The sequence below is a fragment of the Moschus berezovskii genome, chromosome 2, assembly GCF_049115385.1.
Source record: "Moschus berezovskii isolate FMDL1 chromosome 2, NW_MosBer_1.0, whole genome shotgun sequence".
Classification (NCBI taxonomy): domain Eukaryota; kingdom Metazoa; phylum Chordata; class Mammalia; order Artiodactyla; family Moschidae; genus Moschus; species Moschus berezovskii.
The window spans coordinates 97,542,039-97,565,940 of record NC_142461.1 but is presented as its reverse complement, the minus strand read 5'-3'; the positions used below and the strand labels follow the sequence as shown (position 1 = coordinate 97,565,940).

General features: G+C 36.1%; 1 pseudogene; it reads right to left on the bottom strand.

Moving 5' to 3' along the window:
- Positions 1-18,519: 18,519 nt before the first annotated feature.
- Positions 18,520-19,379, bottom strand: LOC129560785 (heterogeneous nuclear ribonucleoproteins A2/B1 pseudogene; annotated as a pseudogene).
- Positions 19,380-23,902: the final 4,523 nt, after the last annotated feature.

Genomic DNA, 23,902 nt, shown 5'->3' with positions numbered 1-23,902 from the left:
GGTTACTTACTGCTACATAGCCAGCTACTCTGTGCTTTAGTTGCTTAAATCAATACTTTATTTGGTCCCTGTTTTTCAGGTCATGAACTCAGGAAAGATTTAATTGGGTGATTCATTTATTTGGCGTCAGTCGAAAATCCACTACCATGACGGCATCATCACTCATGTGTCTGATATCCAGATGCCCTTGTGGTTGTCTTCCAAGTGTCAATTAGAAGAAACTGCTGACTAGTAAATGGCTACCTCCATAATCAGCCATTATTACCACCACATCTTATTACACAAAGTGGTACCAAAATCTGCTCACATTCAAGGGACTAGAGAAATAATCTCTATTTGGCAAGATCACACTGCAGAAATCATGTTGGGTGTAAAATGTTTCTGCAGCCGTTATTAGAAGATGCAAAACACATTTTGCAAAACTTCAGTGTAAAAGAAAAGCATCTAGCAAAAATAAATACCCATTTATGATTAAAAAAATATCAGTTAAATAGTAATGAAAGAACAAATAGACCTATGTAGATGCTGTTTGTTGTTGCTTAGTTGCTAAGTTGTGTATGACTCTTTTGAGACCCCATGGAGCCCACCAGACTCCTCTGTACATGGGATTTCCCAGCAAAAATGCTGGAGTGGGAAAGTGCCATTTCCTTCTCCATGGCATATTCTAGACTCAGGGATCAAATGGGTGTCTCCTATGCTGGCAGGCAGATTCATTACTGCTGAGTCACCAGGGAAGACCAAATATTGTTTAGACATAGGGTTTATGTAACCACTGCACACCAATGGAAAAACTATTAGGAGTGTCTTCTATTTTTACACTTATTTTAGATGCTAATATGTCACACAAAAATTAGCAAACATTTTTCCGACTGTTTAAAAACTCAATAGTTGTTTTTATATTTTTTTGTGACTAACAGGCATTCAAATTATATAACCATGAAATATTTTGCCATTGCAAATCTTACTTTATAAAAAGAAACTATCTAAAATTAGTATTACAACTTCCTCTACATACAAGGAATGCCATTCCTCTGTTAGAATGTTGCATTTTGTTTTTCTACTATTGCATTAAAATATAATTGTGTTATACATATGAATTGAATTTATGAATACATTAATTACTAATAAATTTGGATATTTATGTAACATATCTCTATATTTTGTACAATCTTACATTCAGATAAAATCATTTTCTTAAAATAAATTCTTTTATTATTCAGGATTACTTTGTTCCAGCCTCAGGGATTCAATTACAATTAATCTTTAGGGGTCAATACTAATGTTTCTATTAAGAATATGCCTGCTAATGTAGGAGACCTAAGAGATGTGGATTCAATCCCTGAGTTGGGATGATCCCCTGGAGAAGGGCATGGCAAACTACTCCAGTATTCTTGCCTGGAGAATCCTATTGACAGAGGAGCCTGGCTATAAGTCTGACATGACTGAAGCAACTCAGTACACATGCACGCACTAATATTTCTATTAGATAGGTTTCTAATCACTTAATCTATTAATAATTGAATAATTATTGACATTACCCTTAGGTGTTGAGAATGAAATTCTCACCAAGATATTTCATAGTCTTAATAGCAAAGTCCTGATGATCTGCTGTAATGAGAATTCTTCAATCCATGGTTAATTCAAAGGCCTCATTTTAATTCATTTCTGCTCCTATGTTTTAAAAACGATTATATAATAGTAGTATTTGCCTATTTAAGTTTCCCAACTCCTCACAAGCCCTCTGGTATTGATAAGTAGCAAACTGAAAAGTGTGCAATATAAAGACAAGAGATAATAAAAATGCTCATCCAAAACTAGATATTTGAGAGTTAACAAATATTCCAAAAGCTGCAACTATATCTTTCCTTTCATTAAAAGAAAGCCTACCTGTTTCCCAAAGTATTTAAAATGCACTTTATTAGATAATGAGTACATGAGGAGTTTTATTAAATTATATTTGTGAAGACATAGATGATCTGCACCAATATACTCACTAAAGAGATGAGAAAACAGATTCATTGTGGTTATGTGCTCTTATTACAATGAAGGTAATCAGCAAAGAGACTGGATACATTGCTCCTTCTTTGGACTTTTTAAACATGTGTCACTTACTCTTTTTTTTTAACAGATGTCTTTAATTATACTTTTACTGCTTGCATTTTTTCTTTGCTCTTTGAGACCTTATATTAATTTTCTTTATTAAACATATTAATATCACATGCCACATTAAAATAAATTTTATAGTTTTATAATCATTTTTTAATAGGGCTTGTGTTGGCATCTTATAAGCAGTGTATAAATGTTTTGGCTAAAAGTTGAGAAAATACCAAAAAAATCATCAGATGAATAAAGTATATGAACACAGACATAGCTTTATCAATTAACTATGTTAAATATGCTTAATCTTCACAAATACTATAGAAATGTACTTCCATTAAGAAAGTCATATGTGTTAATTCTAAACTTATATATCCACTACTAAACATAAAATAGACAACAAGGACCTACTATATAACACAGAAATCTGTACTCAATGCTTTGTAAGAACCTATAGGGGAAAAGAATCTGAAAATATATGTATAGCTGAATCACTTTGCTGTACACATGAAACTAACACAGTACAGCAAATCAACTGTATTTCTGTTAAAAAAATAAAAATAAATTTTAAAAGGATAGTTGTATATGAAACCAAAATGAACCTTTGAATGCTGTAAAGGTACTCAAATTCTTGAATACTTATTAATTTATGAACATTTGAAAATAATTTTTTAAATCTCTGGAAGCCTATGCTTCAGAAATATTTTTACTTTCTAAAGCATTACTTAGCATAAATGTTTATTACTTATATTCACTTATATGCCATTCTTTCTAGCTACAGTGAAAACAATGGAATCCTAAAATAAATTAAAAAATAGAAAATTGGAATATGCCTGGATATGTGAAGTATCCTTGACTCACAAACGGAGCCTTAGAAGTTACCTAGTTCAAAGTTCTGCTTACACTACAGCTTTCGTATTATGGAGTTCCAATTCAGGAATTATTCAATCTCTGCTACACTGCCAAGAACTCTCTCTTATCAAGTAACTTTTCAAGTTTTTGTATCAAAATCTGACTTCATCTCTCTATTATAAATTTTGCATTAGTTCTAGACCTGATGTCTGGGTGGATACAGAATTTAATAATAAGTCTTCTTACCCTCTCCCCACTATAATTAATTTTTCACAGATATGTCCCAGTTCTCTAGTTTTTCAACTCTTCTCCCATAACCTAATATCCCAAAACTTCATCGTTTTGTTTATGTGTCATTGCATAAACTTAATTTTTTAATAGGGCTCTTCAATTGCAAAGCTAAGTATAATATAAATTTAAGCATTAAGTATAATACAAAATTAAGTATAATACATTAGATGACTGGTCAAGAGAAAGCAGTAAATGAACATATGTTTTTTTAAATATGCTTTTAAAAAGATAATTTAACCTAGAATTTGCTCTTATTTAAGATTAGCTGTCTTATCTAAACTTCTTAAATCAGAAAATCATCTCCCAGAACTACACTTACGTAGTTTACTTATTTTTAAATTATAAAACAGAATATTACACATATTCCTTAGAATATACTCCAACAAGTCCATTCTAAAGGAGATCAATCCTGGGTGTTCATTGGAAGGACTGATGCTAAAGCTGAAACTGCAATACTTTGGCCACCTCATGCAACGAGTTGACTCACTGGAAAAGACTCTGATGCTGGGAAAGGTTGGGGGCGGGAGGAGAAGGGGACGACGGAGAATGAGATGGCAGGATGGCATCACCGACTCAATGGACATGGGTTTGGGTGAACTCCGGGAGTTGGTGATGGACAGGGAGGCCTGGCGTGCTGTGATTCATGGGGTCCCGGAGAGTCGGACAAGACTGAGTGACTGAACTGAACTGAACTGAGACACTGATGAAATAATAAGAGAACATACAATTTATTCTAAAAGAATTTGTAAGCCAGCAGAGGGCACACAGGAAACATCAAAGACATACTGGACAGTGAAATACTGAATAAATGAACTGATCACAATATAAAGAGTTAAATAGATATTCTAATGAAGATATAAATAAGATCTTATAAAAAAGAAAAGAAAAATTTTAATTAAAATATAGTTGATCTATAATATTATGTTAATTTCAGGTGCACTACATAATGACTTGATATTGCACTTTTGATCATATAATGATCATCATGAAAATTCTAGTAACCATCTGTCTCATACAAAGTTATTACAGTATTACTGACCATACTCCCTATGCTGAATATTACATCCCCATGACTTATTTATAACTGGAGGGTTATATTTAATCCTACTCAATGAATTTGATAGTTTGATCACCCTCTAACTCCTCCTGTCCCCATTTTCTGGCAACAACTCATTTATTGTTTGTATCTGTGAGTCTATTTTATTTGTTTTGTTTGCTTCCCCCCCCAGATTCCACATATAAGTAACATTGTTCAGTATTTGTTTTTCTCTGTCTGACTTATTTCACTATCTAGATCCATTCATATTGAACCAAATGGAAAGATTTTGTTTTTCAATGACTATTATTCCACAGTATACATATAGCACATCTTTATATATCTGTCTTTAGATGGATACTTAGGTTTCTTCCATTACTTGGTTACTACAAATAATGTTGCAGAGGACTTTGTAGTGCACCTCTCTTTTTGAATTAGCAAGTTTATTTTCTTAGGGTAAATACCTGAAGTAAAACTGCTGGATCATATGACAGTTCTATTTCTACTTTTTTGAGGAATGTCCACATTGTTTTTCATTGCAACTGTACCAATTTACAACCCCACAAACAGTACACAGGGTTCCTTATTTTCCACAGCTTTGTCAACACTTCTTATTTGCTGATGACAGACACTGTGATGAGTGAAGAGGTATCTCACTGCAGTACTGTGTTTTTTTCTGTGTGTGTGTTTCTTTTTTTTATATTTAAATTGGAATATATTTGATTTACAGTCTTGTTTAGTTTCAGGTGTACAGCAAAGTGAATCAGTTATACATATAAACATGTCCACTCTTTTTAAGATTATTTTCCCATATAGACAATTACCGATTATTGAATAAAGTTCCCTGTTCAGTTCAGTTCAGTTCAGTCACTCAGTCGTGTCCGACTCTTTGTGACCCCATGAATCACAGCACGCCAGGCCTCCCTGTCCATCACCAACTCCCGGAGTTCACTCAAACTCATGTCCATAGAGTCGGTGATGTCATCAGCCATCTCGTTCTCTGTCGTCCACTTCTCCTCCCACCCCCAATCCTTCCCAGCATCAGAGTCTTTTCCAGTGAGTCAACTCGTTGCATGAGGTGGCCAAAGTATTGGAATTTCAGCTTTAGCATCAGTCCTTCCAATGAACACCCAGGATTGATCTCCTTTAGAATGGACTGGTTGGATCTCCTTGCAGTCCAAGTCTTTATTAGTTATCTATTTTATATATAGTAGTGTGTATATGTCAATTCCATTCTCCCAGTTTATCGTACCTCATCCCTTACCCCCTGTAATCATAAGTTTATTTTCTACTCCTGTAACTCTATTTCTGTTTTGCAGGTAGGGACCTAGAGATGAAGTGAGTCAGAAAAAGATGAATATCTATGATATTGCTTATACATGGAACCAAAAAAAGTTTACAAATGAACTTATCTATTTCATTGTGGTTTAAATTTGTATTTCCTTGCTGATTAGTGATGTTGAGCATCTTTTCATGTGCCTGTTTACCAGGTATTGGAAAGATACCTATTCAGATCCTCTGCTGATTTTTAAAGCAGGTTTTTTCTTCTAATATTTGAGTTCATTGTGTTTTTTGGATATTAACCCCTTACTGTATATATTGCATACAAATATCTTCTCCCATTCAGTAGGTTGCCTTTATATTTTGTTGATTGCTTCCTTCTCTGTACAAAAGCCTTTAAGATTGATGCTTATTGATGTTTATTGATGTTGATTTATTTTTCCTTTTGCTTTTATTGCCTGAGGAGACATCCAAAAATATTGCTGTGACCTATATCAAAAGATATAACTTTTCTTCTAGGAGTTTTATGATTTCAGGTCTTACATTTAAGTCTTTAATTCATTTTAAGCTATTTTTTGTATATAGTGTGAGAAGGTAGTCCAGGGTGATTCTTTCACATGTGTGAAAGCCAGGTGTTTTAAGATCAGCATGCTCTTGTAGGAAAATATCAATCACTAATGGAAAGCATGTCCTAAAAAAGTTACATGTTAGAGTGGAAGATGAGATTAGAAACTATGGCAATAATCCAAGACATATAATCAAGTGGCAAAATTAGGGCAAAGTCAGGATAAATATTTTAGAAGTTGTGTTTCATTCAATTCACATCACAAAGAAAGAAATTCAACTTCCTGGCTGACATTTTAGTTCCTGTATTGCTGCTGCTGCTAAGTCACTTCAGTCGTGTCCGACTCTGTGTGACCCCACAGACGGAAGCACACCAGGCTTCCCCGTCCCTGGGATTCTCCAGGCAAGAACACTGGAGTGGGTTGCCATTTCCTTCTCCAATGTGTGAAAGGGAAAAGTGAAAGTAAAGTCGCTCAGTCGTGTCCGACCCCTAGCGACCCCACGGACTGCAGCCTACCAGGCTCCTCCATCTATGGGATTTTCTAGGCAAGAGTACTGGAGTTCCTGTATTAGGAGGAAAAAAATCCAGAAAAGTATTCTGTGCATCTGAGAAGATCCAGATGACTTTAAAGGACATACAGTTGACATATGGGCAACATAAAGGGTTGGGGTATTGACCTTCCACCCAGTCAAAAACTCATGCATAACTTATAGTTGGTCCTCCATATCTGTAGTTCTTCCATATCCGTGGTTTTGCATCCACCGATTTCACCATCCTCAGATCGTGTAGTAATGTAGTATTTACTATTGCAAAAATTCGTGTTTAAGTGGACCAAAATAGTTTAAATAAATCCATGCTTTTCAAGGGTCAACAGTGTTTCTCTAAACCATTATGTATACACATTAGTCCTTCCTCATTCTTTTGGTCCTTGGTAACTCATACTTATCCTTCAGATTTCTCCATGTTCTCTACCCCCTCTCTGCATCTAAACTAGCCTTCACTTATCCTAATACTTAGCTTATTGTTCAATTCTTTTTTGGTTTCATTCTTCTCTCAGATATTTAAATTTTGAAGGCAAGGGTGATTTTGCCTTATTCAGTGTTCTGTCCCAATATTTAGTACTATATTTAGTATATTAAATGTAATGAACCTTTTCTAAATAATTACTTCATTGTATATAAGTGTACTTGGCCACCTCATGCGATGAGTTGACTCACTGGAAAAGACTCTGATGTTGGGAGGGATTGGGGGCAGGAGGAGAAGGGGACGACAGAGAATGAGGTGGATGGATGGCTTCACTGACTCGATGGACATGAGTTTGAGTGAGCTCCGGGAGTTGGTGATGGACAGGGAGACCTGGAGTGCTGTGATTCATGGGGTCGCAAAGAGTCAGACACGACTGAGCAACTGAACTGAACTGAACTGAAAGGTAAGTTATTTTTTCTCTGTTCTAGATAACAATGCATTTATTAAATCATTTAGGCAAATACTTATTTCTTTATTCATTTAAACACATTTGAACATTTCTAAATTCTCTGAATGATAAGGACAGTATGGGTAACAAGGCAGCTATATTCTTCATAGAATTGTTTGCTTGAAGTTTTTTGATATCTTGCAGAGATACTCAGAGGAGAAGGAGCTACTAACCTATATATTGTTGTCAGTAACTTTCCTAGAATTTTTCAGATTCAACAGTCATACATTTCCCTGACACTACTAGGGGTTTTGGATAGAGCTGATAGTCTCTATCCACAGTCTCTAATAGGACCAGAACTAAATATAAAGAGTGTATAGACTATAGCTTTAAAATATGATTGCATCAAACATGCAGATACTTTTTATAACCTTTTATTATTTAAAAAAACATTTTTATTAATAAATTAATAAAAATGTAAGAAGAAATATTTTCTGTAGAATTTCATTCCCAATAAAATGTGAATAGGTTTTAGCAAACGATGAAGAGTAATAAAAACAATGTTTAAGCAACACATTTTCATCACTTGTTTTTCTCATATCTCTCAGAAGACAGTCAGAAATATCTGCTACATTAATGGCTTGTTAAGAGATCATGAGGCAAAGCAATCAAGAGATTTATTAGTGCATATTAACATCAGGGAAGCATTTACTTCCATTTGTAATTCCAACCAAAGGAAAGTCAATCATAAGTTTTGTCAAAAAATGTGAGTTTTGCAAAATATTATACACATAGAAGACATTTAATTCAATAACTTTCATGACAAACTCTTTACTGTTTAGCCAAAATGGAAAAATGGTTAATTAATTAATTCAGTTCAGTTCAGTTCAGTCCCTCAGTCGTTTCCGACTCTTTGCGACCCCATGAATCCCAGCACGCCAGGCCTCCCTGTCCATCACCAATTCCTGGAGGTCACTCAAACTCATATTAGTTTCAGGTAAATATAAATTCTAGTAACTTCTGCACTTAAGTTGTAAATTCTTTCACATATAGATCAAAATGCTTTGATAAATGTATCATTATATGTTATTCTTCCCCCATATCTAGCCCCAAGATAGTGTTATCTCTAATATCATATCATTTTTATTAATGTATATTTTTATAAACAGTTGTTTATCTATAGTTATATTTTACTTTATTTCCCCCAATAATGTGTCTTGTAGCCTACATTTTTGTAGGGGATTTGTCTTCTGTTTGCTAAATTTACCATCTTTGAATTTTACCAAAATTTTTGAATAGCTTTATTTAGTCTTTATATTGGAATGCTAGTTTTTCTGGCATAAGATGATAGGTTTAAAATAATTTCCTTTCAAGCTGTCATTGTCTTTTAGCAATGATTTTTTTAAAATAATAACAGCCAAAAGGAGAAAAAAACTTATGCCAAAGATTTTTATTCTATTTACTTTTCTAAAACTTGACAGAGATATGACTAAATTTGTCTTGTTACAATACATTGTTGTTGATTTTTCCTCTCTTTTAAAATTTTTTTCTAATTAGAGTACTGTGAACCCTCTCAATATAAAGAAGACTCTGGGAAATTTATTCAGCCATGTTATTATTTTCCTCAGTTCATTCTTTTAATACTCTCTTTTTACTTATTTCCCTTAGATACATTTTGGAACATGTGAATACATCTTCACTTTTTTTTCTAAGTTTCCTCATAAATTCTACCACTTTGTCCTTGGCTCAGCATTCAAATGGAAATTCTCAATTACATTTTCCAGTTTACTAAGTCAATATCCATGTTTGACTTTGTTTGTTTCATGTTTATTTTGTTTATTTTTAAATGTATAATCTTAATTTCTCTTAAAAAGGAGCTTTATATTTGTTTTATATTTTAGCTGTTCACTTTTATTGAATATACTGAATACATATTTTCTTTAAACCCATTACTTTGGTGTAGTGTTTCTGTCCTTTTGGGCTCCGAAATCACTGCAGATGGTGATTTCAGTCATGAAATTAAGACGCTTACTCCTTGGAAGGAAAGTTATGACCAACCTTTGCCAGCAAAGGTCCATCTAATGAGGCTATGGTTTTTCCAGTAGTCATGTATGGATGTGAGAGTTGGACTATAAAGAAAGCTGAGCGCCGAAGAATTGATGCTTTTGAACTGTTGTGTTGGAGAAGACTCTTGAGATTCCCTTGGACTGCAAGGAATTCCAACCAGTCCATACTTAAAGAAATCAGTCCTGAATATTCATTGGAAGAACTGATGTTGAAGCTGAAACTCCAACACTTTGGCCACCTAATGCAAAGAGCTGACTCATTTGAAATGACCTTGATGCTGGGAAAGATTGAAGGCAGGAGAAGGAAAGGGACAAAGGGTGAGATGGTTGGATGGCATCACTAACTCAATGGACGTGAGTTTAGGTAAACTCTGGGAGTTGGTGACGGACAGGGAGGCCTAGAGTACTGCGGTCCATGGGGTCACAAAGAGTTGAATATGACTGAGCAACTGAACTGAAGTGAACTGAGTGCTTTTGTAGGGATCCCTGTCTTTACACAAAACAGTTGATTTTTCTCAAATATCTGTTTTTTCAGTGGGGTGTTTTCCCCTTAATTGCATTTGATTATTGATATATCTTCATGTGTTAACTGTGTTCTTATTTTAGCTAAAAACTCTTCCTGATTATTAAGACCTGAGAGTGTACAGTTAGTTTGTATTTCAGCTCTGGCAATTGCCCATCCTTTTTATGCTCAACATTTTCTACTTTCTTTCTCTAGATGGAGCCTGACATGTCAGAAGTCTCACTTCAGAGATTCCCTGCTTCTGGACAGAGGCCAGAATCAGCCCTGTTTCTTTTGTTTCTATCTTAATAGTCCTTGTGGTGGTGTGGAATTACCCATGCTCCTACAAATCTCCAGCCTTGATGATAAAATAGGAGCTCTCTTTTAGGAGATGGCTGTTTATTTAGACTATGCTTGAGAGAGGTTGAGAGAGAGGATTGCCCATGCTATCCATGGGCAGCTTCTCAGAACAAAGATCTCAAGATGCTAAAGAAGATCCTATGTCTTTGCACTTCCTCTCACTTTTTATTATTTACCTTCCTAGGGAACGCTGGGCTGGAAGAAGCACAAGCTGGAATCAAGATTGCTGGGAGAAATATCAATAACCTCAGATATGCAGATGACACTACCCTTATGGCAGAAAGTGAAAGAGGAGAGTGAAAAGGTTGGCTTGAAGCTCAACATTCAGAAAACAAAGATCGTGGCATCTGGTCCCATCACTTCATGGGAAATAGATGGAAAAACAGTGGAAACAGTGTCAGACTTTGTTTTTTGGGGCTCCAAAATCACTGCAGATGCTGATTGCAGCCATGAAATTAAAAGACGCTTGCTCCTTGGAAGGAAAGTTATGACCAACCTTGATAGTATATTAAAAAGCAGAGACATTACTTTGCCAACCAAGGTCCGTCTAGTCAAAGACGCTTACTCCTTGGAAGGAAAGTTATGACCAACCTTGATAGTATATTAAAAAGCAGAGACATTACTTTGCCAACCAAGGTCCGTCTAGTCAAGGCAATGGTTTTTCCCGTGGTCATGTATGGATGTGAGAGTTGGACTGTGAAGAAAGCTGATCACCGAAGAATCAATGCTTTTGAACTGTGGTGTTGGAGAAGACTCTTGAGAGTCCCTTATACTGCAAGGAGATCCAACCAGTCCATTCTAAAGGAGATCAATCCTGGATGTTCATTGGAGGGACTGATGCTAAAGCTGAAACTGCAATACTTTGGCCACCTCATGCGACGAGTTGACTCACTGGAAAAGACTCTGATGCTGGGAAAGGTTGGGGGCGGGAGGAGAAGGGGACGACAGAGAATGAGATGGCTGGATGGCATCACCGACTCTGTGGACATGAGTTTGAGTGTACTCCGGGAGTTGGTGATGGACAGGGAGACCTGGCGTGCTGTGATTCATGGGGTCGCGGAGAGTCGGACACGACTGAGTGACTGAACTGAACTGATGATTGTTTCTCTAGAATCTTGCATGATGTGACTTTGTAGTTCCCTCTGATCATTCTCATCAGTAACTAATACCCCATTTACCTTCTGTCTTAAGATTTTCTTGAAATACAGGATTTATTGTTTGCATATTATCTGCTTTTCCATTATAATTATGAGTTTACTCTTTAAAAATGTGTAAAATCTAATATATCACTTCAAGGATTTTTTTGGGTAGAGTTAAGGAGTCAGGGAAGTAATTATGTCCATTGGCTTTTAATTTAAAAGTTAATTTTTGTGCAGGTATCTTTCAATAATACTTTTACTAAACCTCTTGCTTTGTTTTTTCAATATTTTTGTTTCTTTCAATAAATTTATTTTCTCGTTTAAGCAACTGTGGCATTCAATAAAAGCTAGTTTTATTGACCATGTTTTACTATGGACTATAGTAGGGACTTTGAATGAGGACCTTTGATAGACAATAATATCAGTGTAATATAGTATAACAATTAAGCTCAAATAGAAGAGGATTTGATTTCTAGTTTTGAGCTACTAGTTCTCTGACCTTGACATATTTGTTTAATATTTCTAAACTTCTGCAGCTCTAGTTGCATAATAATAAAAAATAATAGTAATAATAATGTATCCATCATGGGGGTTAAATTGGATAATGTATGCACAGTACTTATGACACTGTTTGACAATTTGAAAATACTCAGCAAATTCTAGTTCATTATTATTGATAATTTAAGTAATGCAATAACTTTAAAACTTCATTTTATATTCTAGGTTTAAAATTATTTTAGATACATTGATTGATGACTATAAGCATTTCCAAACCATGGCAAGGGTATATATGATTGAACTGAAATGTTATGTTTTTTAGTGGACTGAGTCTAAACTGTTCTTTGTTGCTTGACAACAACTATAAATGGGAGAAGAAGTGTACTTTTGGTAATTTTAGTTTAGAGTGGCAGTAGATAATTCTGGAATTAGGATATATGGAATGTTTGTCAAGACATTCTAGAAGTTGATGAACAGGTTGGCTAAGTTGGGCAATTGGTCATACAAAAGAAATCAGGACTCCCACTGTGAGAATAAGTATATATATATATGATAATAAAAATCGGAAGTAATTTATTACAGAATTTAAGATAACAATTTCTCCTATTCTTAAGGGTTATGCTAAAGCTAAATAGATAATTGACAGTTATAGGTATAGATGTGGATGTCGATAGATACAGATATATTTTCAAGTGGGAAACCAGTATTTCCTAGAAATCTTCATGGTTACATAAAAATTACTTAAGCTCAACATCCCTCATAATCATAGAGATGCAAATCAAAACCACAATGAGATACCATTTCACACCTGTCAGAATGGCTGCTATCCAAAAGTCTACATGCAATAAATGCTGGAGAGGATGTGGAGAGAAAGGAACCCTCTTAAACTGTTGGTGGGAATGCAAACTAGTACAGCCACTATGGAGAACAGTGTGGAGATTCCTCAAAAAACTGGAAATAGAACTGCCATATGATCCAGCAATCGCACTCCTGGGCATACACACCGAGGAAACCAGAATTGAAAGAGACACATGTACTCCAATGTTCACTGCAGCACTGTTTATAATAGCCAGGACATGGAAGCAACCTAGATGTCCATCTGCAGATGAATGGATAAGAAAGCTTTGGTACATATACACAATGGAGTATTACTCAGCCATTAAAAAGAATGCATATGAATCAGTTCTAATGAGGTGGATGAAACTGGAGCCTATTATACAGAGTGAAGTAAGCCAGAAAGAAAAGCACCAATACAGTATACTAACGCATATATATGGAATTTAGAAAGATGCAAATGATAATCCTGTATACGAGACAGCAAAAGAGACACAGATGTATAGATCAGTCTTTGGGACTCTGTGGGAGAGGGTGAGGGTGGGATGATTTGGGAGAATGGCATTGAAACACGTATGTTGTCATATGTGAAATGAATCACTAGTTCAGGGTCAATGCATGTTATAGGATGCTCGGGGCTGGCATGCGGGGATGACCCAGAGGGAGGATAAAGGGAGGAGGGAGGTGGGAGGGGGGTTCAGGAGGGGGAACTTATGTAAACCCGGGGCAAATTCATGTCAATGTATGGCAAAACCAACCAATATAATATTGTAAAATAATTTGCCTCCAATAAAAAATTAATTTAAAAAAAATAAAAAAGAAAAAAAAATTACTTAAGCTATTTTATGAAAAGTTTCAGAATAATGGTCAGGAAAACTATTGCTTTTAGATTGGAATCTTCTTTGTGAACTAGATAAACTACTTGACATCAGGATTTCACTTGTGTTTTATCTACAAGTTAGGCATGGTGCTGACTGTTTAATGCAGATGTTATAAAAGGAAATGAATGAGTTTGCAAACCATGGCACAGTTTTTAAAGCTGAAGTTTTCCTGATTCCTTCCATAATGTCATTGTGAAGCTGACTACTTTGATGTTGACCTTACCTCCATACCACTCTACTCTTGATCTTCTTCTGTGCCCTCTCGACCCATTCAACCTCCACTTTTTCAGGCTCTCTCATTTAGAATCCTGCAATAGACTTGAAAATGATCCTTGGACTTTGTACCTACCATGCCCCAACACTGCACAGTGGCTACTGGAGTTACATTTCTAAAAAAGAGCTGGTAATTTAAATTGTATAATGTGTCTCTAATATTTAGTTTGATCTTCCACTTCCTGCCATGCACTGCCCATGTTTGTTGCACTGATTTGCAAATTATTATGTGATTGCCCCATGTAGTTTCACCATGTCTGCTTCTTTTATGGGGCTTCCCTGGTAGCTCAGCAGGCAAATAATCTGCCTGCAATGCAGAAGACCCTGGAGATGTGGGGTCGATCCCTGGGTCCAGAAGATTCCCTGGAGAAGGAAACGGCTACCCACTCCAGTATTCTTGTCTGAAAAAATCCCATGGACAGAAGAGTCTGGTGCAACCAAAGGGTTGGACATGACTAAGCATGATTCTTTTATATTATTTTATCTACCTGGAATCAATCTCTTTTTTTTTTCCTTCTTGGTTTGATGAAATCCTATTGATTTATAGAGTTTAGCTCTTATAGTACCTTCTCTGATATTTCTTTACTCAGAGTTTGTATAAAGAATTTGCTTGCAGGATCATAACTCATTGCATTAACTCTCTCTTATCTGTTAGATGGCACATTTCCTTCATCAAGGGCAGACATTTGATCTTTTCAGTTTTGATTCCCAAGTACTTAATATAATGTATAGTTTATCATATGGATTTTTAAATTATTTGAATTGCACAATTTAGAAAGCACAGAACACCATATTTAATTCACCATAGTAATGAACATATTCTTGTTGGTTGTGAGATATTTTTCTGTATATTATGCTTAAAGTTCATGTATTTGCATTTACCTTAGGTCCACAATAATATATTTAGCATTTTTGCAAATTCAGTTAAAAAATACAATCACATTAATATTTAGCACTAGTGTTCTTCATACTCTACTGTCACCTTTGTTCTTTTATTATGTGGTGTTTGTTTATAAAACAAAATGTGAATAATAATATTTAGAAGTTAACATTTTGGTGCTTTATTAAGAAAGAGTGCTAAGCTGGTAAAAACAAGAAGCTCTTATTTCTAGCTGCTATCTTTCACAATACAATTATCTAGCATCAGTCACTTGACTAATAGGATGGTAGCCTTCAATCATTAACTCTTTCTTTGAAAGGATATGACTTCCTAAGAATCACACAGACAATTAGAGACAAGAACGCTAATTAAAAGTTGTGCAGAAAAGACAGACAAATCTTTACTGCACAGATTTAGGATGTATGTTTATTTCTTCCCAAGATTCACATATTTATCCTTTATTCTTAAGAAGTCTTTTGAAATACAGTGAACTATTGCTATCAAGTTATTTAATGACCTCCTGTGGCCAATGAGATATGCTCCTTCGTTTCTAAATTTTAGCTACCAAAATGGAAAAATAAGACACTCCAAAATAAAGATATTTTTTAAGGCAGAAAGAAATGATTATGAAACAAATAGATATGTTTACATTGCTTCATGAATGACAAGCAGTTCAATTTCACTGCAATTATGAGGTTAATGTGGGTTTACACAATATGCTTATGCGAAGTTGCACACAATAAGCTTATGTGTAGTTGTACACATAATGTGAATTTGTACACAATGAGCTTATGCTTCATCGTGCTATGAGAAGACAAACAGAAATTCACAAAGCATATTTGTTTTGTGCAGGTCTCAGCCATTAGTTGTCAATAACTAACTAATGTTGTGGCTAAACCCACCCTTGTGGTTCTATGTTTCCAAGATGTCCTTCACAATAACCATCAGTAAACTTGAAAAAAGAGAGCAGATTATTACTTACAAATCCTGGCTATTACGTGGCACATCCAGGGTCCCATAGAGAGATCACATGTACAAAGAAAGAGAGAGCAAGTCATGAGTCTGAGAGTCTACTTTTATCGCGATCAATGGTGAGGGCCTAGGTTTTCAAGAGCTCATTCTTTATTGGTAAATTTAAAACAATGGGAATTTAAAACATGGAAAGAGGAGAAAAAAGTGGTCCAAAGTTAGTTATCAAAAGCAACCAAGATCTTTAAAGCAAAGCAGCCTGGCTCTTTACCTAGTCCTATACCTGCTGTTATGTTTATTGGAGACAGCTGTCTTTGAAGCAGATTCTTCTTTGAAATGAATGCCTGGGCAATCAAAGCTTAAGTCAAGCACTTGCATTACAAAAAGAAAACCAAACTATCAGGACTTACACTATACTAGCATATAGCCTGACATTAAAATCATGGTGAGATAATCATCATCCTTCCAGGATGAGAGAACAATCATTTGAAAGATAATTTTAGTTATCAGAAATAAAATGATAGGTAAATAAAAAGATACAGTATTTTAAAACATGAACTCAGAAGTTCTAGAAAACTCTTTTCAATTCCATGCCCTATAAAGAAAAAAATTGCCCACCATTCCAGTTCTATAAGGATCAAGCTATTAGCCACTGAAGTTGTCTTCTGATAGTGTACCTGAGGGGAATTCAGGATGGAGAAAAATAGAAAGCACTCTGTGCTTCAGATATACTAACTCCTAGAAAGTTAAAATACATATCTAAAGAAAATTTTAAAAGATTCATGCATCTTCCCATACATAGAAAAGCACTAAAATGATTTACTTGAGATGTCTGTGATGTCTGTTCTTTTTGATTAGTAGTACTCTTTCTAGGTTTGACTATATGTTTTTCCCAGCAAAACAATTCATATTTACTCTGTCTCCTCTCTTTCTTCTTTACGAGAGCTTCTTGGAGCTAGCTGAGAAGTTGTCTCTCAAGCTATAGTCCTCAGTAAGACACTGAATAAACTCAACTCATAGCCCTTACATTGTGAGATTTTTTTTTTTTTCAGGTAAACAAGCTTTATCATATACTGGTCATATATACTGGGTAAGGCACTTAGCTTCTCTGAGTGATATTACATAAAAGGGAAAGCTATGACAAACATGCACCATGTATTAAAAAAGCAGAGACATCACTTTGCCAACAAAGATCTGTATAGTCAAGCTACTGTTTTTCCAGTAGTCATGTATGCATGTGAAAGTTGGACCATAAAGAAGGCTGAACACTGAAGAATTGATGCTTTCAAATTGTGGCACTGGAGAAGACTCTGAAGAGGTCCCTGAACTTCAAGGAGATTAAACCAGTCAATCTTAAAAGAAACCAACACTGAATAGTCTTTGTAAGGACTGAAACTGAAGCTGAAGCTCCAACATTTTAGCCACCTGATCAGAAGAGCCCTCATTGGAAAAGACCTTGATAATGGGAAAGATTGAAGGCAAAAGGAGAAGAGGACAGCAGAGGATGAGATAATTAGATAGCATCACCAACTCAAAGGACATGAAATTGAGCAAATTCTGGGAGATAGTGAAAGACAGAGGAGCATGGCATGCTGCAATCCATTCAATCAAAAAGAGGGACACAATTTAATAACTGACAATAATATCAACAAAGAGGTGCTAGGTTTTGGATCTATTGCATTGGGTTATAATGAGGATTAATTAGAGGAATTCATCTAAAGTACTTAGAACCAAGTTTTGCACATTATAAATGCTCACTTACATATAACCCTTTGGAATAAATGCATACTGGCATGTTTACAACATATTTAGAATTGTATTTGCCAGATTTTTTAAATTTCTGATGCAATTTAAGAAGACATATTAATTTCATCAATCAGATCAGATCAGATCAGATCAGTCGCTCAGTCGTGTCCGACTCTCTGCGACCCCATGAATCACAGCACGCCAGGCCTCCCTGTCCATCACCAACTCCCGGAGTACACTCAAACTCATGTCCACAGAGTCGGTGATGGCACCAGCCATCTCATTCTCCGTCGTCCCCTTCTCCTCCCGCCCCCATTCCTTCCTAGCATCAGAGTCTTTTTTTTTTTTTTCCTTTAGAAGTCTTTATTAAATCATAAATGTACAACAACTTCTTAATTACAAGACACTTCAGTTTTTTAAATGTCTCATACCATGATCCTAGAAAACAGTTTTTCAAAACTTTGTGAGAAAAATCTTGAAAACAGGTTCACATGTCACTGGACACTTAAAAAATTAATGTTATCAAAGAAAGGATGCTTCTGTCCTCTTACTTGAAAGAAACAAAAAAATTGGAAAACTGTCTCAAAAGCAATGTTTTTCATTCTTTCCTCCATAGTAAGGTGATGTTCTTAAGTATACCGATCCATTCACAAATGACTCTGCATCTGTTCTGGTGTCTTCTGCTACATCACTGCCACAGTCATGACATGACTGAGAAAAGAGTTTTCATTAATTATTTGGATAGCTTAAAGCTGCCCTGTTACCTCTGGGCTCTTATTCTCTCCTCTTTGTACAGTCAAGTCCATGTAAAATAGGAAGCTAAAGATCCACTTGTCTATCCAAATCCAAGTCCTCCACCACCATAAACTCCTCCTCCTCCTCCATATCCGGGGCTAACTCCCAAATTGCCAGTTCCTGGTCATCCTCCACACCTATTATAACCATGACCAAGTCCACTGAGCACTTCTTAATCCATCAGATCGTCCTCCAAACTACTTCCTCGTCCTGACCCTGGTCCAACATTTCCATCATCACCAGGATAATCTCCAAAACCAGCTTTGCCTCCCCTTCCACTTCTAGAAGCCTGGACTTGTTGCATTTTAGGTTAAGAAAAGGCCTTTCTCACTTCTGCATGATGGCCGTTGATGGTATGGTTTTTCTGCAACACAATCTTATCCACGGGATCATGGTCATCAAAAGTCACAAATCCAAAGCCTCTTTTTCTTCCAGACTCTCTATCAGTAATTATCTCAATGGCATTGATTTTTCCATATTTCTCAAAGTAATCTCTAAGATGATGTTCCTCCGTATCTTCAATTCCACCAACAAACAGCTTCTTCACAGTTAGGAAAACCCCTCGCTGTCCAGATTCCTCTCTTGGGACAGCACGTTTGCGGGTAATTGTTTTCCCATCAATAGAATGAGGTCTGCCAGCCATGGCAGCATCCACTTCAGCCATGGATGAAAAGGTGACCAAACCAAACCCTCTCGATCTTTTGCTTGCAGGGTCCCTTATGATCTCACAGCTTATAAGCTTTCCCCACTGCTTGTAGTAGTTCCTCAGACTTTCTTCTGTGGTTTCAGAGCTCAAACCACCAATAAAGAGTTTACGGAATTGTTCTGTTCCTTCTTTTTCCTCCAAGAAGTAACAGTTTGGAAACTTTGCTCGATCTTGGACTCCATCACTTCAGCCATTTTCCCCAGATCTGAGGGGAGAACCTCCACTGCTCCAGGAACAACACCTTCTAGGAGCACCTTCACAAAGACCTGGTGCCACCCTTCGAAATTCTTGAGCACCTTTCAATTTTCCAGAACAGTCTGATTTGTGAATACTGGTTCTCCCAGTTCCAAGAGCTATCCTGTGACCCACACCTGAGACGAAGGCAACCAGTAGCTTGCTGGAGATAATCCAGCATCAGAGTCTTTTCCAGTGAGTCAGCTCGTCGCATGAGGTGGCCAAAGTATTGCAGTTTCAGCTTTAGCATCAGTCCCTCCAATGAACATCCAGGACTGATCTCCTTTAGAATGGACTGGTTGGAATCTCCTTGTAGTACAAGGGACTCTCAAGAGTCTTCAACACCACAGTTCAAAAGCATCGATTCTTCGGCGATCAGCTTTCTTCACAGTCCAACTCTCACATCCATACATGACCACGGGAAAAACCATTGCCTTGACTAGACGGACCTTGGTTGGCAAAGTAATGTCTCTGCTTTTTAATATACTATCAAGGTTGGTCATAACTTTCCTTCCAAGGAGCAAGCGTCTTTTAATTTCATGGCTGCAATCAGCATCTGCAGTGATTTTGGAGCCCAAAAAAATAAAGTCTGACACTGTTTCCACTGTTTTTCCATCTATTTCCCATGAAGTGATAGGACCAGATGCCATGATCTTTGTTTTCTGAATGTTGAGCTTCAAGCCAACCTTTTCACTCTCGTCTTTCACTTTCATCAAGAGGCTTTTAACAGATATATAAAACATGACACACATGATGGAACAAGTATATTCGTATGGGTGTATAAAGACTAATATTCACATATTAAGCAAGTTGAACTTGAGATAAAATAGTACATTTAGATAAAGGAGATTTATAGGTATATCACAAATACCTAAGAAATTATTTAAAATAAAAGTAATTCATTTCCTTTACATATGCAAACAATGAAAACGTGATGTAAAAAAATTCAAATGGTATGTGAAGAAATAAGGTAGTAGCTTTTTTCCATGTGGTTCAGAAATATCCACTCAATATTACTATGTGACCTCTTAGGAAATTTCTATGAATATGCAAACATTAAATGTTTCAAATGGTAGATTATTGTTGTTTATAATGTTTCACATCATTTTCATTTAAAGATGTCCATTTGCAGATGAATGGATAAGAATGCTGTGGTACATATACACAATGGAGTATTGCTGCTGCTGCTGCTGCTAAGTCACTTCAGTCGTGTCCGACTCTGTGTGACCCCATAGACGGAAGCCCACCAGGCTCCCCCGTCCCTGGGATTCTCCAGGCAAGAACACTGGAGTGGGTTGCCATTTCCTTCTCCAATGTGTGAAAGTGAAAAGTGAAAGTGAAGTCGCTCAGTCGTGTCCGACCCTTAGCGACCCCACGGATTGCAGCCTACTAGGCTGCTCCATCCATGGGATTTTCTAGGCAAGAGTACTGGAGTGGCTTGCCATTGCCTTCTCCGACAATGGAGTATTACTAAGCCATTAAAAAAAATACATTTGAATCAGTTCAAATGAGGTGGATAAAACTGGAGCCTATTATACAAAGTGAAGTAAGCCAGAAAGAAAAACACCAATACAGTATACTAACGCATATATATGGAATTTAGAAAGATGATAACGATAAACCTGTATATGAGACAGCAAAAGAGACACAGATGTATAGAATAGTCTTTTGGACTTTGTGGGAGAGGCCTAGGGTGGGATGATATGGGAGAATGGCATTGAAACATGTATATTATCATATGTAAAATGAATTGCCAGTCCAGGCTTGATGCATTATACAGAATGCCCGGGGCTGGTGTACTGGGATGACCCAGAGGGATGGGATGGGGAGGGAGGTAGGAGGGGGGTTCAAGATGGGGAACACATGTACACCTGGGGCGGATTCATGTCAATGTATGGCAAAACCAACACAATAAAGTAAAAAAAATAAATAAATAAAGATATCTTATGAATTTAAAAATATTAAATTATCTAATTGTTGGAAATACTTCTAGTTTTTCATTATTGGTATCAATTTTATTACCAAATATATAGTAGGTGTTCAATAAATATTAATATTTGCTAAAAAATGAATGCCTAATTATGTATAACATCACATCTTTCCTTGACAATTAACACGGATCTATATTACTTTTATAAGTGGATTTAAATAAATTCTATTAATGTACATTTACTTATCTAAGCGACCCACTCTTGTGGAACGTTTAGGTTGTTTCCATATTTTGCCTATTTTAAGTAAAATCATGATAACATACAGGACACTTTATGTACTTTATTTAGTCAATACCAGGTACTGAGATTGAGGCAAGCTTGTGCATCAACTGGCAGCCACAGATTCTTATCACTTAACCTGACCTCGGCAATCTGAAGATTAAGAAGAAGCCATCAGAACTGTTGGTTCCAAAGTCACTACACACTCTCACACTAAGTACATGCCTTGTTCTTGTATTCTCTTCTCTCTCTGTTTCTCTGATCTTTTTTCTCTGCTTTAATTTAGTTTTCAATTCAGAACTCATATGAATACATTTGATGATAGAAATCTAAACCACACATAGAACCCTAGCTGTTGCTGTGAACTCAGGAAATATATTTCTTTGCTTTCTAATTTCTACAGTACAGGAAGTTATAGAGGAAGGAGATTGGAATGGATGATGGATAAGATAGAATATTGAATATGTCATACTCTGTGGCTCTGGCTCTCCAGTGTTAATCTATAATAAGGAATATAGTCATGGTTTCCAAGATTTTCTACAACACACTTCCAATAACTCTTCCGGTCTGTGGAAAGATAGTTACTGTTAAAGTCTGGTATCTTCCTTCAGTTTAGTTCAATTTTTACTGTATGCCTCAGACACTCCAAGTTTTTGAGATGCTATTACCTGGTGTAATGATGAAATTATGGAAATGTATTTCTCTTCAGCTATTCTGTTTATTTTCTAAAACAGAATAGAAAGCCTATTCTTTTCAAGTATCTTCTAGGCTATTCCTTATGATCTACTAGGAAAATAGTTACTAATATACATTACCAGGATTCACCACTTTAATTTATTAATTTGGCTTGAAAATTTTCCTCTATGTGAGTGTGAGTTTTTGCCAAGTATAAAAACAATTGCACAGTTTGTCTCTACAAGTTTCTAATTTTTAAGTTCAACTCAATGGGTTATTAAAAGATACTTACTCCTTGAAAGGAAAGTTATGACCAATGTAGACAGCTTATTAAAAAGCAGAGACATTACTTTGTCAACAAAGGTCAGTCGAGTCAAAGCTATGGTTTTTTCCAGTAGTCATGTATGGATGTGAAATTTGGAGTATAAAGATAGCAGAGTGCCAAAGAATTGATGCTTTTGAACTGTGATGTTGGAGAAGACTCTTGAGAGTCCCTTGGACTGAAAGGAGATCCAACCTGTCCATCCTAAAGGAGATCAGTCCTGAATAATCATTGGAAGCACTGATGTTGAAGCTGAAACTCCAGTACTTTGGCCACCTGATATGAAGAGCTGACTTATTTGAAAAGACCCTGATGCTGGGAAAGATTGAAGGCAGGAGGAGAAGGGGACAACAGAGGATGAGATGGTTGGATGGCATCGCTGACACAATGGACATGAGTTTGAGTTAACTCTGGGAGTTGGTGACGGACAGGGAGGCCTGGAGTGCTGCAATCCATGGGGTCACAAAGAGTCAGACACGACTGAGCGACTGAACTGAACTGAACTGAATGGGTTGCTCTAAAAGCCATTTATTCTATTTGAAGTCATACGGTTTAAAATAAAATCAAGACATTTATATCAAGCTTCTAAAGGCTACCCACTCCAGTATTCTGGCCTGGAGAATTCCATGGACTGTATAGTCTATGGGGTTGCACAAAGTTGGACATGACTGAGCAACTTTCACTTTCCTCAATCTTGGTATTATTTTGAACCAGAAATGTATTTGTTATGGGGAATATCCTATCAGGAAGTTTATTAGCATCCCTTGCTTCTACCAAGTAGATATCAGTAGTACCTTCAGTAGGGACCTCAAATGTCTCTAGATATTGCCAGATGCTCCCTGTAAACCATGATTGCCCTTGATGACAATCACTGTCTTTGATGTTATTTTTAGTGTTTCTACTAGGTGACTAAACAGCACTATTACAAAGTCATAAATCCTACAGTGGTTTATAGTTAACACAATTGTTTTTGTTGTTGTATAGTTGCTAAGTTATGTCCAACACTTGTGATCCCATGCCGGGCTCCTCTGTGCATTGGATTTCCCACACAAGACTATCATAGTGAGCACACAAATATTTTAAATTAAAATAGTGACCTGGAAACAGAGATGGAATTCCAAGGTCTATTTAACCAGGCATATTTTGAGATACTGCTAAATATAATAGTTTGTTTATTCAATGATATTTTATTATAAATGTTAGCCTTGATTCATAGTTCATGAAGGGTAAGATGCTAAGGCAAATATTGTAACTTACTAACATTAAGTGTTCAATT